The sequence below is a fragment of the Pseudophryne corroboree genome, chromosome 1 (genome assembly GCF_028390025.1).
Source record: "Pseudophryne corroboree isolate aPseCor3 chromosome 1, aPseCor3.hap2, whole genome shotgun sequence".
NCBI classification, from domain to species: domain Eukaryota; kingdom Metazoa; phylum Chordata; class Amphibia; order Anura; family Myobatrachidae; genus Pseudophryne; species Pseudophryne corroboree.
Genome location: NC_086444.1, coordinates 939,092,648 through 939,108,083, shown reverse-complemented (window position 1 = coordinate 939,108,083; position 15,436 = coordinate 939,092,648). Strand labels below are relative to the sequence as shown.

The window sequence follows — 15,436 nt, the reverse complement described above, 5'->3', positions numbered from 1 at the left end:
GGCTCATGTAAACCGACAAGGCGGCACAAGGAGCAGGGTGGCGATGGTGGAAGCCACCAGAATTCTTCGCTGGGCGGAGAATCACGTTAGTGCACTGTCAGCAGTGTTCATCCCGGGAGTGGACAACTGGGAAGCAGACTTCCTCAGAAGGCACGACCTCCACCCGGGGGAGTGGGGACTTCATCAAGAAGTCTTCGCACAGATTGCAAGTCGGTGGGAACTGCCACAGGTGGACATGATGGCATCCCGCCTCAACAAAAAACTACAGAGGTATTGCGCCAGGTCAAGGGACCCTCAGGCGATAGCTGTAGACGCCCTGGTAACACCATGGGTGTTCCAGTCGGTCTATGTATTCCCTCCTCTTCCTCTCATACCAAAGGTGTTGAGAATCGTAAGAAAAAGAGGAGTGAGAACAATACTCATTGTTCCGGATTGGCCAAGAAGGACTTGGTATCCAGATCTGCAAGAAATGCTCACGGAGTGGCCTCTTCCTCTAAGACAGGACTTGTTGCAACAAGGGCCATGTCTGTTCCAAGACTTACCGCGGCTGCGTTTGATGGCATGGCGGTTGAACGCCGGATCCTAGCGGAAAAAGGCATTCCGGATTAGGTCATTCCTACGGTGATAAAGGCTAGGAAGGACGTGACGGCTCAACATTATCACCGTATTTGGCGAAAATATGTTGTTTGGTGTGAGGCCAGGAATGCCCCTACGGAGGAATTCCAGCTGGGCCGTTTCCTTCACTTCCTACAGTCAGGAGTGACTTTGGGCCTAAAATTGGGTTCCATTAAGGTCCAGATTTCGGCCGTATCCATTTTCTTTTAAAAAGAGCTGGCTTCTCTACCTGAAGTTCAGACGTTTGTGAAGGGAGTGATGCATATTCAGCCCCCTTTTGTGCCCCCAGTGGCACCTTGGGATCTTAACGTGGTGTTGAGTTTCCTGAAATCCCACTGGTTTGAACCACTCAAAACGGTGGAATTGAAATATCTCACGTGGAAGGTGGTCATGCTACTGGCCTTGGCTTCGGCTAGGCGTGTGTCAGAATTGGCGGCTTTGTCACATAAAAGCCCCTATCTGGTTTTCCATGCGGATAGAGCAGAGTTGCGGACCCGTCCACAATTCCTGCTAAAAGTGGTTTCATCTTTTCATATAAACCAACCTATTGTGGTGCCTGTGGCTACTACTGACTTGGAGGATTCTGAGTTGCTTGATGTGGTCAGGGCTTTGAAGATTTATGTAGCCAGAACGGCTAGGGTCAGGAAAACAGAATCTTGTTTATCCTGTATGCTTCCAACAAGCTTGGTGCTCCTGCTTCAAAGCAGACTATTGCTCGCTGGATCTGTAACACGATTCAGCAGGCTCATTCTGCGACTGGATTGCCGCTGCCAAAATCAGTTAAGGCCCATTCCACTAGGAAGGTGGGCTCTTCTTGGGCGGCTGCCCGAGGGGTCTCGGCATTACAGCTGTGCCGAACGGCTACTTGGTCAGGTTCAAACACTTTTGCAAAGTTCTACAAGTTTGATACCCTGGCTGAGGAGGACCTTGTGTTTGCTCATTCGGTGCTGCAGAGTCATCCGCACTCTCCCGCCCGTTTGGGAGCTTTGGTATAATCCCCATGGTCCTTACGGAGTCCCCAGCATCCACTAGGACGTTAGAGAAAATAAGATTTTACTTACCGGTAAATCTATTTCTCGTAGTCCGTAGTGGATGCTGGGCGCCCGTCCCAAGTGCGGACTTCTTCGGCAATACTTGTATATAGTTATTGCTGCAATAAGGGCTATGTTATTGTTGCATCAGGGTTGCACTGATGCTCTGTTGTTGTTCATACTGTTGACTGGGTAAGTTTATCACAAGTTATACGGTGTGATTGGTGTGGCTGGTATGTATCTTGCCCTGGATTACCAAAATCCTTTCCTTGTACTGTCAGCTCTTCCGGGCACAGTTTCTCTAACTGAGGTCTGGAGGAGGGACATAGAGGGAGGAGCCAGAGCACACCAGAATCTAAATTCTTTCTTAAAGTGCCCATGTCTCCTGCGGAGCCCGTCTATTCCCCATGGTCCTTACGGAGTCCCCAGCATCCATTACGGACTACGAGAAATAGATTTACTGGTAAGTAAAATCTTATTATTATCCCTAGATGCTGAAAAGGCTTTCGACCTGATTGAATGATCACATTCATACGCTACCCTCCATCGTTTTAGTTTTCTGGAAGCCTTATTAATTGCTATTCCATTATTACTGTATATTTATCCCCAAAAACCCAGGTCGCATGTAATGGCTTTCTTTCAGACCCATTTACTATTGAAAAGGGTACGAGACAGGGTTGCCCAATTTTCCCGCTACTTTTTGCCATTGCCTTTAAACCATTGGCTATGGCTCTAAGAGCCTGCTCGGTCTATACGGGTATCTATATTGGTGATCTTGAGCTTGAAGTCGCCTTATTTGCAGACGACATGCTGCTGTTTGTCTCTAACCCTGCCTCCTCGATTCCAGAAATCCTTCAGTTGATTTCAGAGTTTAAGAGGAAGGCAGGCTGTAAGAACAATGTCGCCAAATCTAAACTTCTTCCCATGAATATTTCTCCCACTCTACTCTTCTCCCTCACCTCTGCCTCACCATTCAAAATCACATGATCCCACTTTAAATATCTAGGGGTTAACATAACAAGTGAATTATTTACTCTCTATGATTTAAACTTTTCCCCTGCACTTTCTAAGATGATTGCCAGGTTGGATGGTTGGGCTAAATTACCCCTTTCCTTACTAGGATGGATAGCTGTTCTAAAAACAATTATATCCCCAATTTTTTTTACATAATGCAGTTGCTCCCTATCCATCTCTGAGAATCAGATGAGCTACCCTGATGTCGTACTATGACACACTTCTTGTGTCAAGGGAAAAAGCCAAAGTTTGCTTTTTCGAAATTAGTGACGGATAAAACTGTCGGTGGCGCAGGTGTTCCAGATTTTCTTTCCCATTCTTTGTCCATTTTTCTATGTTATGCTGCTGATTGGCTTCATGGAAAGAGCGCTTATACAGATCTAGCTTTAGACACTAATATCTTTAGGCCTTTTTCTCCTTGTGCTCTACTTCATTCAAAAAAGTCTCTTATCTCTTTCCGCATTTTGAGTCATCCTTTATTCTGGGATACTTATTTTAGTTGGGTTAAACTTCATAAAAAGCTAAAGAGTGATCACACTACCTCTCCTTATGTCTCCTTATGGGGCAATCCATCTTTTCTTCCTTCTCTCCATAATGTTTTGTTTCTTCAGTGGCGGGAGAGGGGGCTCTGCTCTGCGACTCAGATCTTCGATTCCGTGAGGCCACATCCCTCAATTTGCTGTACTTAGAGACAAATATTTTCTCCCAAATTCACATTTCTTTATGTTTCTCCAGGTACGGCATTATTTGGCTTCATTGCAGCTGGGAGCATATTTTCCCATACTGGCACTTCGTCTTAACCTTATCCTTCTTGTTGACTGATGTGTAGTTTGTGCCATTACTCTTTTGTACAATTGTTTGTTACACACATGTACTATGTCATAGTGTGATTGACAGGAAGTGGGGGTTTCTGGGTGGAAACTGGCCATTTTCAGGGAGTGTGCTAAAAAACGCAGGCGTTCCAGGTAAAAACGCAGGAGTGGCTGGAGAAACGGGGGAGTGGCTGGCCGAACGCAGGCGTGTTTGTGACGTCAAACCAGGAACTAAACGGACTGAGGTGATCGCAATCTAGGAGTAGGTCTGGAGTTACTCAGAAACTGCAAGGAATTATTTAGTAGCAGTTCTGCTAATCTTTCGTTCGCTATTCTGCTAAGCTAAGATACACTCCCAGAGGGCGGCGGCCTAGCGTTTGCAATGCTGCTAAAAGCAGCTAGCAAGCGAACAACTCGGAATGACCACCATGGTTCAGGAGAGTTTGTGATGAGTCAGTGGTATTTGCCTTTTATATATATATATCGATTAGATTATAGAAAAAAAAAATCCTTTCTATTTTTGGGTACATGGATTTGCATTGTCATTAATTTATTCACTTACAGGTCAGGCTCCTCAGTGGACCAGTTCTAAACTCTTCACAACAATTAAGGCTTTCCTTTTTCAAACTAATATTATTATATAAACATTATTGCTTAACTAAAATCCATAACATATGTTGGTATCAATAAATACAAACTCAGCAAATAAGACTTGCCCATATAACATAACTCACCTTCAAATTATTCCAGAAAATACATCATAAAAGAAGTTTAATCCTAAAGTTAGTACCAGTGGCTTCCCCAGTAAAATCCACCACCCCCAGTGAGCCAGCTGCAGTCAGTGACTGCACTGGCTTCACTGTCTCTGGTAGTGACTTCCTATTGGAAGTTCTACCCGTCAGTCAGACAATACCAGCAGTACCATTCGGCGGTGTTTCCCTCCAAACCGGGCTGTGATTAGCAGACAGTGTGATTGGCAGAGAGCATTATTTCACACAAGACCTCTGGTCTGTGCTGACTCCAGTGCTGCTGAGGTGACCTACAGTATCTACTAGTGTCCATCCACACCAGTGCTACTTAACTGACCTATCTGTCCAGTGTACATCCACTCCAATGCTGCTGACATATTTGTCCAGTGCCCATCCACTCCAATACTGCTGATGTATCTGTCCAGTGTCCATCCACTCCAGTGATGCTGATGTATCTGCCCAGTTTTTTCCATACACTCCAGTGCTGTTGACGTATCTGTCCAGTGTCCATCAACTCCAGTGAAGCTGATATATCTGTCTATTCCATTACCCTCAGGATCCTTAATGTTGTTAATATTGGCCAAGCTAGATTACAATACAGGCATTTAGCAAGTCATTGTTTATTATTTTTTATAGTGCATGAACTTAGTTACAGCTATTGCCTAAGTGTATCACACTGGTACTGCACTGGCAGGCCAAACTCTACTGTGTTCACATAAAAAACTATAAGCATTGTAACTAATTTTGCAGGCCGTACCTCACTATGTTCACACTGTGACTCTGCAGTGTGAGTTTTCATTTGCGAAAAGACGTTAAAAAAGTTTGAAAAGTTAAAAAGTTTAATAAAGTTACAAACCTATAAAAAAATTTCAAAACTATAAAAAAAATAGTAAAAAGGAAACAAAAATGTTTTTTTTTGTACAACTTGTGTGTGCTGTACCCTACTGAATTTATATAAATAGATGCACAGTCAGTATACAGTGGGAGTTGTCATTTGCAAAAAAAAGTTAAATATATACTATAATTATTTTTTTTGTACAACTGATGTGTGGTGTGCCCCACTGCGTTTATATAACATATAAGTAATGTGACTTTGCAGGCCACACCCCACTGTGTTCACATATCATAAGCACTATCAGTCTGCAGCGTGAGTTGCAATAAAGAAATTAAACACTTTAATTGTTTTGTTTTTTTACAACTGGTGTGTGGTATAGGTGACGTACCCCACTGCATTCACATAACATATAAGTACTGTGACTCCGCAGTGAATGGTGATTGAAAAAAAAAGGTTCAGTAAAATAAATAACACTATTATACTCAACCATCAGTCGAGAGCAGGAGCAACAACCAAATGCTAGCGCTGCACCTGCTGCCAGTCATGATAGTACACCACTACTAAAGGTGGTCCAGGGGGCAGAAAGTTTAGAAAAAGGCACCTGAAATCGAAATCTTTCACAATGTTACAAAAAATGGCTAGAGGTGTCATCTTAAAAAGTGGCAAATCAGTGCCCAAAAAAAGAACATTAAGGCTCAAACTGTGTGTTCACAAATGCCTTATAGAGTCTAGGGGTGTCCATGTTAGCTATGTATGTTTCTGATGTTTTTCACACTGTCATCATAGAGAAGCCTCTCTCACCTCCTTCCACCATTTCTGTACCATCTACACATGTAGGGAGCAGTACAGGTAAAGATGGTGATGAGGACATAATAGAAATTGAGGATGCACGTGTGAAAGTGGAACAGAATGAGGGGAATAATTCTGTACTACTATCTGACACTGAGGAGGATGAGGATGCTGCTGATGTTGTTTGTGTAAGTCAGCCACCAGTGGCAGCAGTTCTTGTCCGTGATTGTGAGGCCTGGGCATAAGACCAAAAAAGCCACCTCTTGAATGTGGAATTATATTTATCCAAATCCTAATAACATCTGTGAGGCCAAAGTTTGCACAGATATGGATATTAACAATCTAGGCACCTCCTCCATGTTACATCATTTGCGGTGAGTTCATGAAATGTATTTTACAAGATGATTATGTAATTAACACTCATCATCAACCTCCTCATTAGTGATCATAGGTAGTTATTCCAAAAAACTGGTTTGTGGGGCACCAAGCAAACAAGCACTTTAACTACAAAAGTGTCAGTCTCTGAAGTGCTCATTTTGTTAAACGGTGCATGTCCTTATAAATGTGTGTGTGTGTGTGTGTGGGGGGGGGGGGATCAAGGACAATTCCATCTTGCACCAATTTTTCTTTTATAATGGGCTGTATTTTGGGGGTGCATTGGAGGTGGTCTTTTTTGCATAGATATTTTTATTGGTTATTTCTCCAAGTCAAATTTAATTAATTAATCAATCAATTAATTATTCTTGTATTTTAGGCCTTTTTTCCCCTGCAGAACAGCCTCACACATGTTGAATTTAATCAATCAATCAATCAATCAATCAATCTATCAAGGGGCCAAATGTAATAGATTGAGAGTTTCAAAAAGTGAGAGATTTGGTAAGGTTTTGCAGTTTTTTTTAAAGTGCCAATCATTTACACAGAAAGATCAGCCTGGTTTTGCAGTGTAAATGATTGCCACTTAAAAAAAACTACTGAAAAACCTTACCAAATCTCTCACTTTCCGAAACTCTCACTCTATTAAATTTGGCCCAATGTTTCTTGTATTTTTTATGGCCTTTTGTCTCATGAGCAGCTGTAAAACAGAATAGTAGTGATGGTCTATCTTGCATACACAAACCTCACTTCTAATAAAAGGAAAGTTTACTGCCGAAAAATATAAAATTGGCAACACTGGAATCCATCAGTACAGAAGTCCATGTACTTTATTGCATTGGGTGGCAAAGGTCTTCCTCAAAGAATTTGTAGTTCACTTTTACGAACATGAGTCTTCAGGAATTGCTACTTCAAATGGATTTTTCAGTAGCTTGCCTAATACAAAGTAGTCTCAAATTTGCTGGAGTAAGGTACATTCCCCCTCCTTTCCCTATGTTATAGCTTCTTGTGTAGGTTTTCTTGTTGCTGTTCCTCCATTGGCTGAAGCATATAAAGGGTGCGATTCCACCTGATTACTAACTCTCGCTTCAGTTGGTGGCATGCAGATGGAACTGTGGCATGGCATCTGGATGCTGCTGAAGGTATTCTTACTGCTGGCATCCCAAGCGCTGGGATCCCGATACCAAGCTAGCTATACTTCCCGTCCTACTCCCTCATAAATTTTCTTAGCCAGTCAAACTATTAAAGTAAAATTGGGAAGCAGTTACCTTCCCGACAGTGGGACGCACTGCCATCCTGCTGCGGGGGGGGGGGGGGGGGGTGAGGTTAGGGGTTAGGTTTAGGCTGCAGTAGGGCGGTTACGGTTGGTGTGCAGCGCCGGAAAGGTTAGGGTTAGGCACTGGGGAGGGAGGGTTAGGGTTAGGCACATAGAAGGGGAGGTTAGGGTTAGGCACCAAGTGGGGAGGGTTAGGTTTAGGCAGTGGGGAAGGGAGGGTTAGGGATAGGCACCAAGCAGGGAGGGTTGGGGTTAGGCACCACCCGGAAGGGTTAGGGTTAGGCACCCATAAGGGAGGGTTAGGGTTAGGGCAGGGAAAAGGTGAGTGTTAGGGGGCTTCCTGGTGGGCTGTCAGGATTTTGATGGACGTGTTGCCGTTGTCGGTATACTGACTGCCGGCATCCCGTCCATCACCCAATCATACTGATCCCAGTAAATTAACTAATAAATCTTTATTTTACAGTAACTAAGGCAGTATGGATGGTGTAATGGTTAGCATTACTGGCTCACAGCTCTGAGATCATGGGTTCAATTCTCACCATGACCCTAACTGTGTAGAGTTTATATTTTCTCCCTGTGCTTGCATGGGTTTCCCCTTGGTGCTCTGGTTTCATCCCATAATCCAAAAATGTACTGGTAGGTTAATTGCTTGACACAAAAGATTAACATGTGTTTACGGCAGACTAGATGGGTCAAGTGGTTCTTATCTGCCATCAAATTCTAAAATAATCCTGAGAGAAGAATTTTCGATCTCTATCATCGCATATGCCCCCATTGATTAAAATTTTCAGAATCAAAAATTAAATTAAGTTATGAATCCTTCCTATCTTTCTCCTTCCATCCCTCCCTCCTCGCCTATCTGACTGACGGAGCGCTGGCAATGACTGACAAAATGAGCACTGACAGCAGACAGGAGATAGTGGTACTGGGCTTAGGCAGGCAACAGGAGCATTGGCACAGGCTGAAGTTGGTACCGGTAACCACATAGAGTAACTGGTGGTTGGAGAGCACATACTTTTAAGAAGTGAGTTGTTCAGACAATGGCTGAGCCACAATTGCAGGTATAAATAGTATGCTCTTGGATGCTATTGGAGGCAGGAATTATGTGAGCATAGTAACAGGATCTGGTGGGACAATCTGTTCACTTGACTTGGAAAAACATGGCTGCAACCATGCAGCTTTGGAGAGGTGATCAGGAACACTGTAACAGGCCAGGAGCAGCGCAGTCCACCTGATAATGGCAATGACCCCACCAGAAAAGATGGACTAAGACCCTGGTTTGTGACATCCACACTATACTTATCCTATATGTAAATGTCCAGTTGCTGCCCAGTTACACCAAATCACCTGCATGTGGAGTTGTGACTGATATGGGCATGATTCTGAATCACCACAGATACATATGTTTAACTTCAGAGCAGAGGCGTCACTAGGGTTGGTGTCACCCGGTATGGTAACTCATGGTGTCACCCCCCATGGACCTCCTTCCGTATCACACCACGCGGAACCCTTAGTAATGTTTTTGTACTAGTTTTAGAGCACTTGATATCGTGAGTCCAGGACTGCCGTGGAGCTTCTGGGGAGTTCAAGGGAAATCGCATGCGATGATCACATGCGATTCATCTTTCTGATGTATGGCCACCTTCAGGTATGCATATGTATTTGCAGGTCCCCACTTACAGATGTGTCCTGTTATACGCTTGCTGCAGGAGACAGATTATCCTGGTGCTGCCACATCGCAGCATGCTGTAGCTTCCCACAGATAACAAAGGGCCTAATTCAAACCTGATCGCAACAGCAAATATTTACTCTTCTGGGCAAAACCATGTGCAGTGCAGGTGGTGCAGAGGTAACATGTGCAGAGAGAGTTAGATTTGGGTTTGGTGTGTTCAAACTGAAATCTAAACTGCAGTGTAAAAATAAAGTAGCCAGTGTTTACCCTGCACAGAAACAATATAACCCACCCAAATCTAACTCTCTTTGCACATGTTATATCTACCCCACCTGCAGTGCATCATGGTTTTGCCCATCAGAGACATATTTTCCTTTTGCGATCAGGTCTGAATTAGGCCCAAAATCCATTGAAATGCTAATAGTCAAAGGTGTGTGTATATACAGGCACCCACTAGCGGCCTGAACATTACTGCAATAACTACAGGTATCATGGGCATTGCTTCCCCCCAGTAGTACAAGTAGAAAAAACGGCTTAGTGGGGCTGTGCATGCGCGCCACAGGCGCGCATCGAAAAAATGGGCGTGGGCGTGGCCATGTGCCACAAAGGGGCATTGCCAGTGAAAATTACGCCCCCATTTCTCGTCACTCTGGGAACATTAATTAACATTCCATATGCACCTTACCTTTATGGTGGTTTCTCTGAGGAATGGGGAACCTCTGAAGATACGTATCCTCCCTGGTCAGTCTTTAGTCAGTATTCACTTTTCATGTAGGAAATCACATGGTCTGGAAGATGCCTGTTTGTGGAGGAATATAACCAATGTCATCGTCACACAACAGAGGTTCAACCAGATTCATGCCAGCTGTGTCACCTTCTACCCCCTGTGTCTCTCAGTTACACCATTATCTTCCCCCCTGCGTCTCCTAGCCACACCATTATATCCACCCTGCATCTCTCAGCCACACCGTCTTCTCCCCTTTGATACTCTCAGCCACACCGTCATCTCCCCCTAGCGTCTCTTAGCCTTCGTTCCCCCAATCATTCATTCTGTGTCTCTGAGCCTGCGTAGTCCCCCCCTTTATTCTGTGTCTCTCAGCCTGCGTTCCCCCCTCCTTCATTCTGTATCTCTCAGCCTGTGTCCTCCCCCTTTATTCTATGTCTCTAAGCCTGCGTCCCCCACCTTCATTCTGTGTCTCTAAGCCTGCGTCCCCCACCTTCATTCTGTGTCTCTAAGCCTGCGTCCCCCACCTTCATTCTGTGTCTCTCAGCCTGCGTCCCCCACCTTCATTCTGTGTCTCTCAGCCTGCGTAGTCCCCCCCTTCATTCTGTGTCTCTCAGCCTGCGTCCTCCACCTTCATTCTGTGTCTCTCAGCCTGCGTCCCCCACCTTCATTCTGTGTCTCTCATCCTGCGTAGTCACCCCTTCATTCTGTGTCTTTCAGCCTGCATCCTCCACCTTCATTCTGTGTCTCTCAGCCTGTGTAGTCCCCCTCTTCATTCTGTGTCTCTCAGCGTGCGTAGTACCCCCCCTTCATTCTGTGTCTCTCAGCCTGTGTAGTCCCCCTCTTCATTCTGTGTCTCTCAGCTGCGTAGTACCCCCTCTTCATTCTGTGTCTCTCAGCCTGTGTAGTCCCCCCCTTCATTTTGTGTCTCTCAGCCTGTGTAGTCCCCCTCTTCATTCTGTGTCTCTCAGCCTGCGCAGTACCCCCTCTTCATTCTGTGTCTCTCAGCGTGCGTAGTACCCCCCCTTCATTCTGTGTCTCTCAGCGTGCGTAGTCCCCCCCTTCATTCTGTGTCTCTCAGCGTGCGTAGTACCCCCTCTTCATTCTGTGTCTCTCAGCCTGCGCAGTACCCCCTCTTCATTCTGTGTCTCTCAGCCTGCGCAGTACCCCCTCTTCATTCTGTGTCTCTCAGCGTGCATAGTACCCCCTCTTCATTCTGTGTCTCTCAGCCTGCGCAGTACCCCCTCTTCATTCTGTGTCTCTCAGCGTGCGTAGTACCCCCCCTTCATTCTGTGTCTCTCAGCGTGCGTAGTACCCCCTCTTCATTCTGTGTCTCTCAGCCTGTGTAGTCCCCCTCTTCATTCTGTGTCTCTCAGCGTGCGTAGTACCCCCCCTTCATTCTGTGTCTCTCAGCCTGTGTAGTCCCCCTCTTTATTCTGTGTCTCTCAGCGTGCGTAGTACCCCCCCTTCATTCTGTGTCTCTCAGCCTGTGTAGTCCCCCTCTTCATTCTGTGTCTCTCAGCGTGCGTAGTCCCCCCCTTCATTCGGTGTCTCTCAGCGTGCGTAGTACCCCCTCTTCATTCTGTGTCTCTCAGCCTGCGCAGTACCCCCTCTTCATTCTGTGTCTCTCAGCCTGCGTAGTACCCCCTCTTCATTCTGTGTCTCTCAGCGTGCATAGTACCCCCTCTTCATTCTGTGTCTCTCAGCTTGCGCAGTACCCCCTCTTCATTCTGTGTCTCTCAGCGTGCGTAGTACCCCCCCTTCATTCTGTGTCTCTCAGCGTGCGTAGTACCCCCTCTTCATTCTGTCTCTCAGCGTGCGTAGTACCTCCCCTTCATTCTGTGTCTCTCAGCCTGCGCAGTACCCCCTCTTCATTCTGTGTCTCTCAGCCTGCGCAGTACCCCCTCTTCATTCTGTGTCTCTCAGCCTGCGCAGTACCCCCTCTTCATTCTGTGTCTCTCAGCCTGCATTCATCCCCTCCACCACCATTCTGTATCTCTCAGCTTGCATTCTCCCCCCCCGCCCCCCCATTCTGTCTCCCTCAGCCTGCATCCCCCCATCCTTAACTTGTCACTCTAACTCACCTTGCACTCCAGGACAACATTCACGTAGCAGGAGGAAGTACTGAAGCAGCGGCTCTTCCTTCCTGCTACGACGCTGCGCTCCTAGCACGCAGCGCTGGACAAGCAAGAGCCGCTGTGTACGCCGCTTGGCTGTGTCCCTATCTGACTGTCAGTCCCGGCCGCGGGCGGGTGCGTAGCTGGCTCATGGAGCCGGCGGTGGTGCAGGCGTGATTGCAGGGGAGCTTGATGCCGCAGAGGAGGGGGTGCAAGTTTGAGTGTGCGGCTCTATTTGGTGTCACCCCATGGAAGGGTGACACCCGGGTGCGGGCCGCACCCCCCGCACCCCCCTCATGACGCCACTGCTTCAGAGCATACTCAGTACTAGAAATCACAGGATCTATCCACAATACCAACTTGCTTTCAACTCTTCATCAGCAAGTAAGTATAATTAAAAGACAGATAGCAAGGTAGTCAATTACTTTTTATTTTATACATTTTTAAGTTTTGCATATACACTGCTCAAAAAAATAAAGGGAACACTAAAATAACACATCCTAGATCTGAATGAATGAAATATTCTTATTAAATACTTTGTTCTTTACATAGTTGAATGTGCTGACAACAAAATCACACAAAAATTATCAATGGAAATCAAATTTATTAACCCATGGAGGTCTGGATTTGGAGTCACCCTTAATATTAAAGTGGAAAAACACACTACAGGCTGATCCAACTTTGATGTAATGTCATTAAAACAAGTCAAAATTAGAGATGAGCGGGTTCGGTTCCTCGGAATCCGAACCCGCCCGAGCTTTTTTTACACGGATCCGAGCGACTCGGATCTTCCCGCCTTGCTCGGTTAACCCGAGCGCGCCCGAACGTCATCATGACGCTGTCGGATTCTCGCGAGGCTCGGATTCTATCGCGAGACTCGGATTCTATATAAGGAGCCGCGCGTCGCCGCCATTTTCACACGTGCATTGAGATTGATAGGGAGAGGACGTGGCTGGCGTCCTCTCCATTTAGATTATAAGAGAGAGAGATTTACTGGAGCTTAGGACTAGGAGGAGTACTGTAGAAGTGTAGAGAGTGCAGAGAGTTTACTAGTGAGTGACCACCAGACAGTGCAGTTTATTTAATATATCCGTTCTCTGCCTGAAAAAAGCGATACACACAGTGACTCAGTCACATACCATATCTGTGTGCACTGCTCAGGCTCAGCCCAGTGTGCTGCATCATCTATATATATTATATATCTGTCTGACTGCTCAGCTCACACAGCTTATAATTGTGGGGGAGACTGGGGAGCACTGCAGTGCCAGTATAGGTTATAGCAGGAGCCAGGAGTACATAATATTATATAGTGAGTGACCACCAGACAGTGCAGTTTATTTAATATATCCGTTCTCTGCCTGAAAAAAGCGATACACACAGTGACTCAGTCACATACCATATCTGTGTGCACTGCTCAGGCTCAGCCCAGTGTGCTGCATCATCTATATATATTATATATCTGTCTGACTGCTCAGCTCACACAGCTTATAATTGTGGGGGAGACTGGGGAGCACTGCAGTGCCAGTATAGGTTATAGCAGGAGCCAGGAGTACATAATATTATATAGTGAGTGACCACCAGACAGTGCAGTTTATTTAATATATCCGTTCTCTGCCTGAAAAAAGCGATACACACAGTGACTCAGTCACATACCATATCTGTGTGCACTGCTCAGGCTCAGCCCAGTGTGCTGCATCATCTATATATATTATATATCTGTCTGACTGCTCAGCTCACACAGCTTATAATTGTGGGGGAGACTGGGGAGCACTGCAGTGCCAGTTATAGGTTATAGCAGGAGCCAGGAGTACATAATATTATATTAAAATTAAACAGTGCACACTTTTGCTGCAGGGGTGCCACTGCCAGTGTGACTGACCAGTGACCTGACCACACTGACCACCAGTATAGTTAGTAGTATACTTATATTGTGATTGCCTGAAAAAGTTAAACACTCGTCGTGTGACTTCACTTGTGTGTTGTTTTTTTTTTTATTCTATAAAAATAAAACTCATTCTGCTGACAGACAGTGTCCAGCAGGTCCGTCATTATATAATATATAATATATACCTGTCCGGCTGCAGTAGTGATATATATATATTTTTTATATCATTTATCATCCAGTCGCAGCAGACACAGTACGGTAGTTCACGGCTGTGGCTACCTCTGTGTCTGCACTCGGCAGGCAGTCCGTCCATAATTGTATACCACCTAACCGTGGTTTTTTTTTCTTCTTTATACATACATACTACTACGACATCTCTTTATCAACCAGTCTATATTAGCAGCAGACACAGTACAGTACGGTAGTTCACGGCTGTGGCTACCTCTGTGTCTGCACTCGGCAGGCAGTCCGTCCATAATTGTATACCACCTAACCGTGGTTTTTTTTTCTTTCTTCTTTATACATACATAGTTACATAGACATCTCTTTATCAACCAGTCTATATTATTAGCAGCAGACACAGTACAGTACGGTAGTTCACGGCTGTGGCTACCTCTGTGTCTGCACTCGGCAGGCAGTCCGTCCATAATTGTATACCACCTAACCGTGGTTTTTTTTTCTTTCTTCTTTATACATACATAGTTACATAGACATCTCTTTATCAACCAGTCTATATTAGCAGCAGACACAGTACAGTACGGTAGTTCACGGCTGTGGCTACCTCTGTGTCTGCACTCGGCAGGCAGTCCGTCCATAATTGTATACCACCTAACCGTGGTTTTTTTTTCTTTCTTCTTTATACATTCATAGTTACATAGACATCTCTTTATCAACCAGTCTATATTAGCAGCAGACACAGTACAGTACGGTAGTTCACGGCTGTGGCTACCTCTGTGTCTGCACTCGGCAGGCAGTCCATAATTGTATACTAGTATCCATCTCCATTGTTTACCTGTTGTCCGTGGGAGGAATATGGCCGTTGACATGCCAGGTGAAAATACCAAAAAAATCAGCTCTTCGGTGTGGAGGTATTTCACCAGAAATGCGGACAACAGGTGTCAAGCCGTGTGTTCCCTTTGTCAAGCTGTAATAAGTAGGGGTAAGGACGTTAACCACCTCGGAACATCCTCCCTTATACGTCACCTGCAGCGCATTCATAATAAGTCAGTGACAAGTTCAAAAACTTTGGGTGACAGCGGAAGCAGTCCACTGACCAGTAAATCCCTTCCTCTTGTAACCAAGCTCACGCAAACCACCCCACCAACTCCCTCAGTGTCAATTTCCTCCTTCCCCAGGAATGCCAATAGTCCTGCAGGCCATGTCACTGGCAATTCTGACGAGTCCTCTCCTGCCTGGGATTCCTCCGATGCATCCTTGCGTGTAACGCCTACTGCTGCTGGCGCTGCTGTTGTTGCTGCTGGGAGTCGATGGTCATCCCAGAGGGGAAGTCGTAAGCCCACTTGTACTACTTCCAGTAAGCAATTG

At 45.6% G+C, this 15,436-nt stretch overlaps 1 long non-coding RNA gene across 1 annotated transcript in view; it reads right to left on the bottom strand.

Moving 5' to 3' along the window:
- The window catches only part of LOC134972046 (uncharacterized), a 119,396-nt gene that overhangs the window by 80,823 nt on the left and 23,137 nt on the right, over nt 1-15,436 (bottom strand). Inside the window, exon 2 of the long non-coding RNA XR_010190269.1 lies at nt 9,851-9,964. This is a non-coding gene — a long non-coding RNA (uncharacterized LOC134972046). The remainder of the gene's footprint in view (nt 1-9,850; nt 9,965-15,436) is intronic.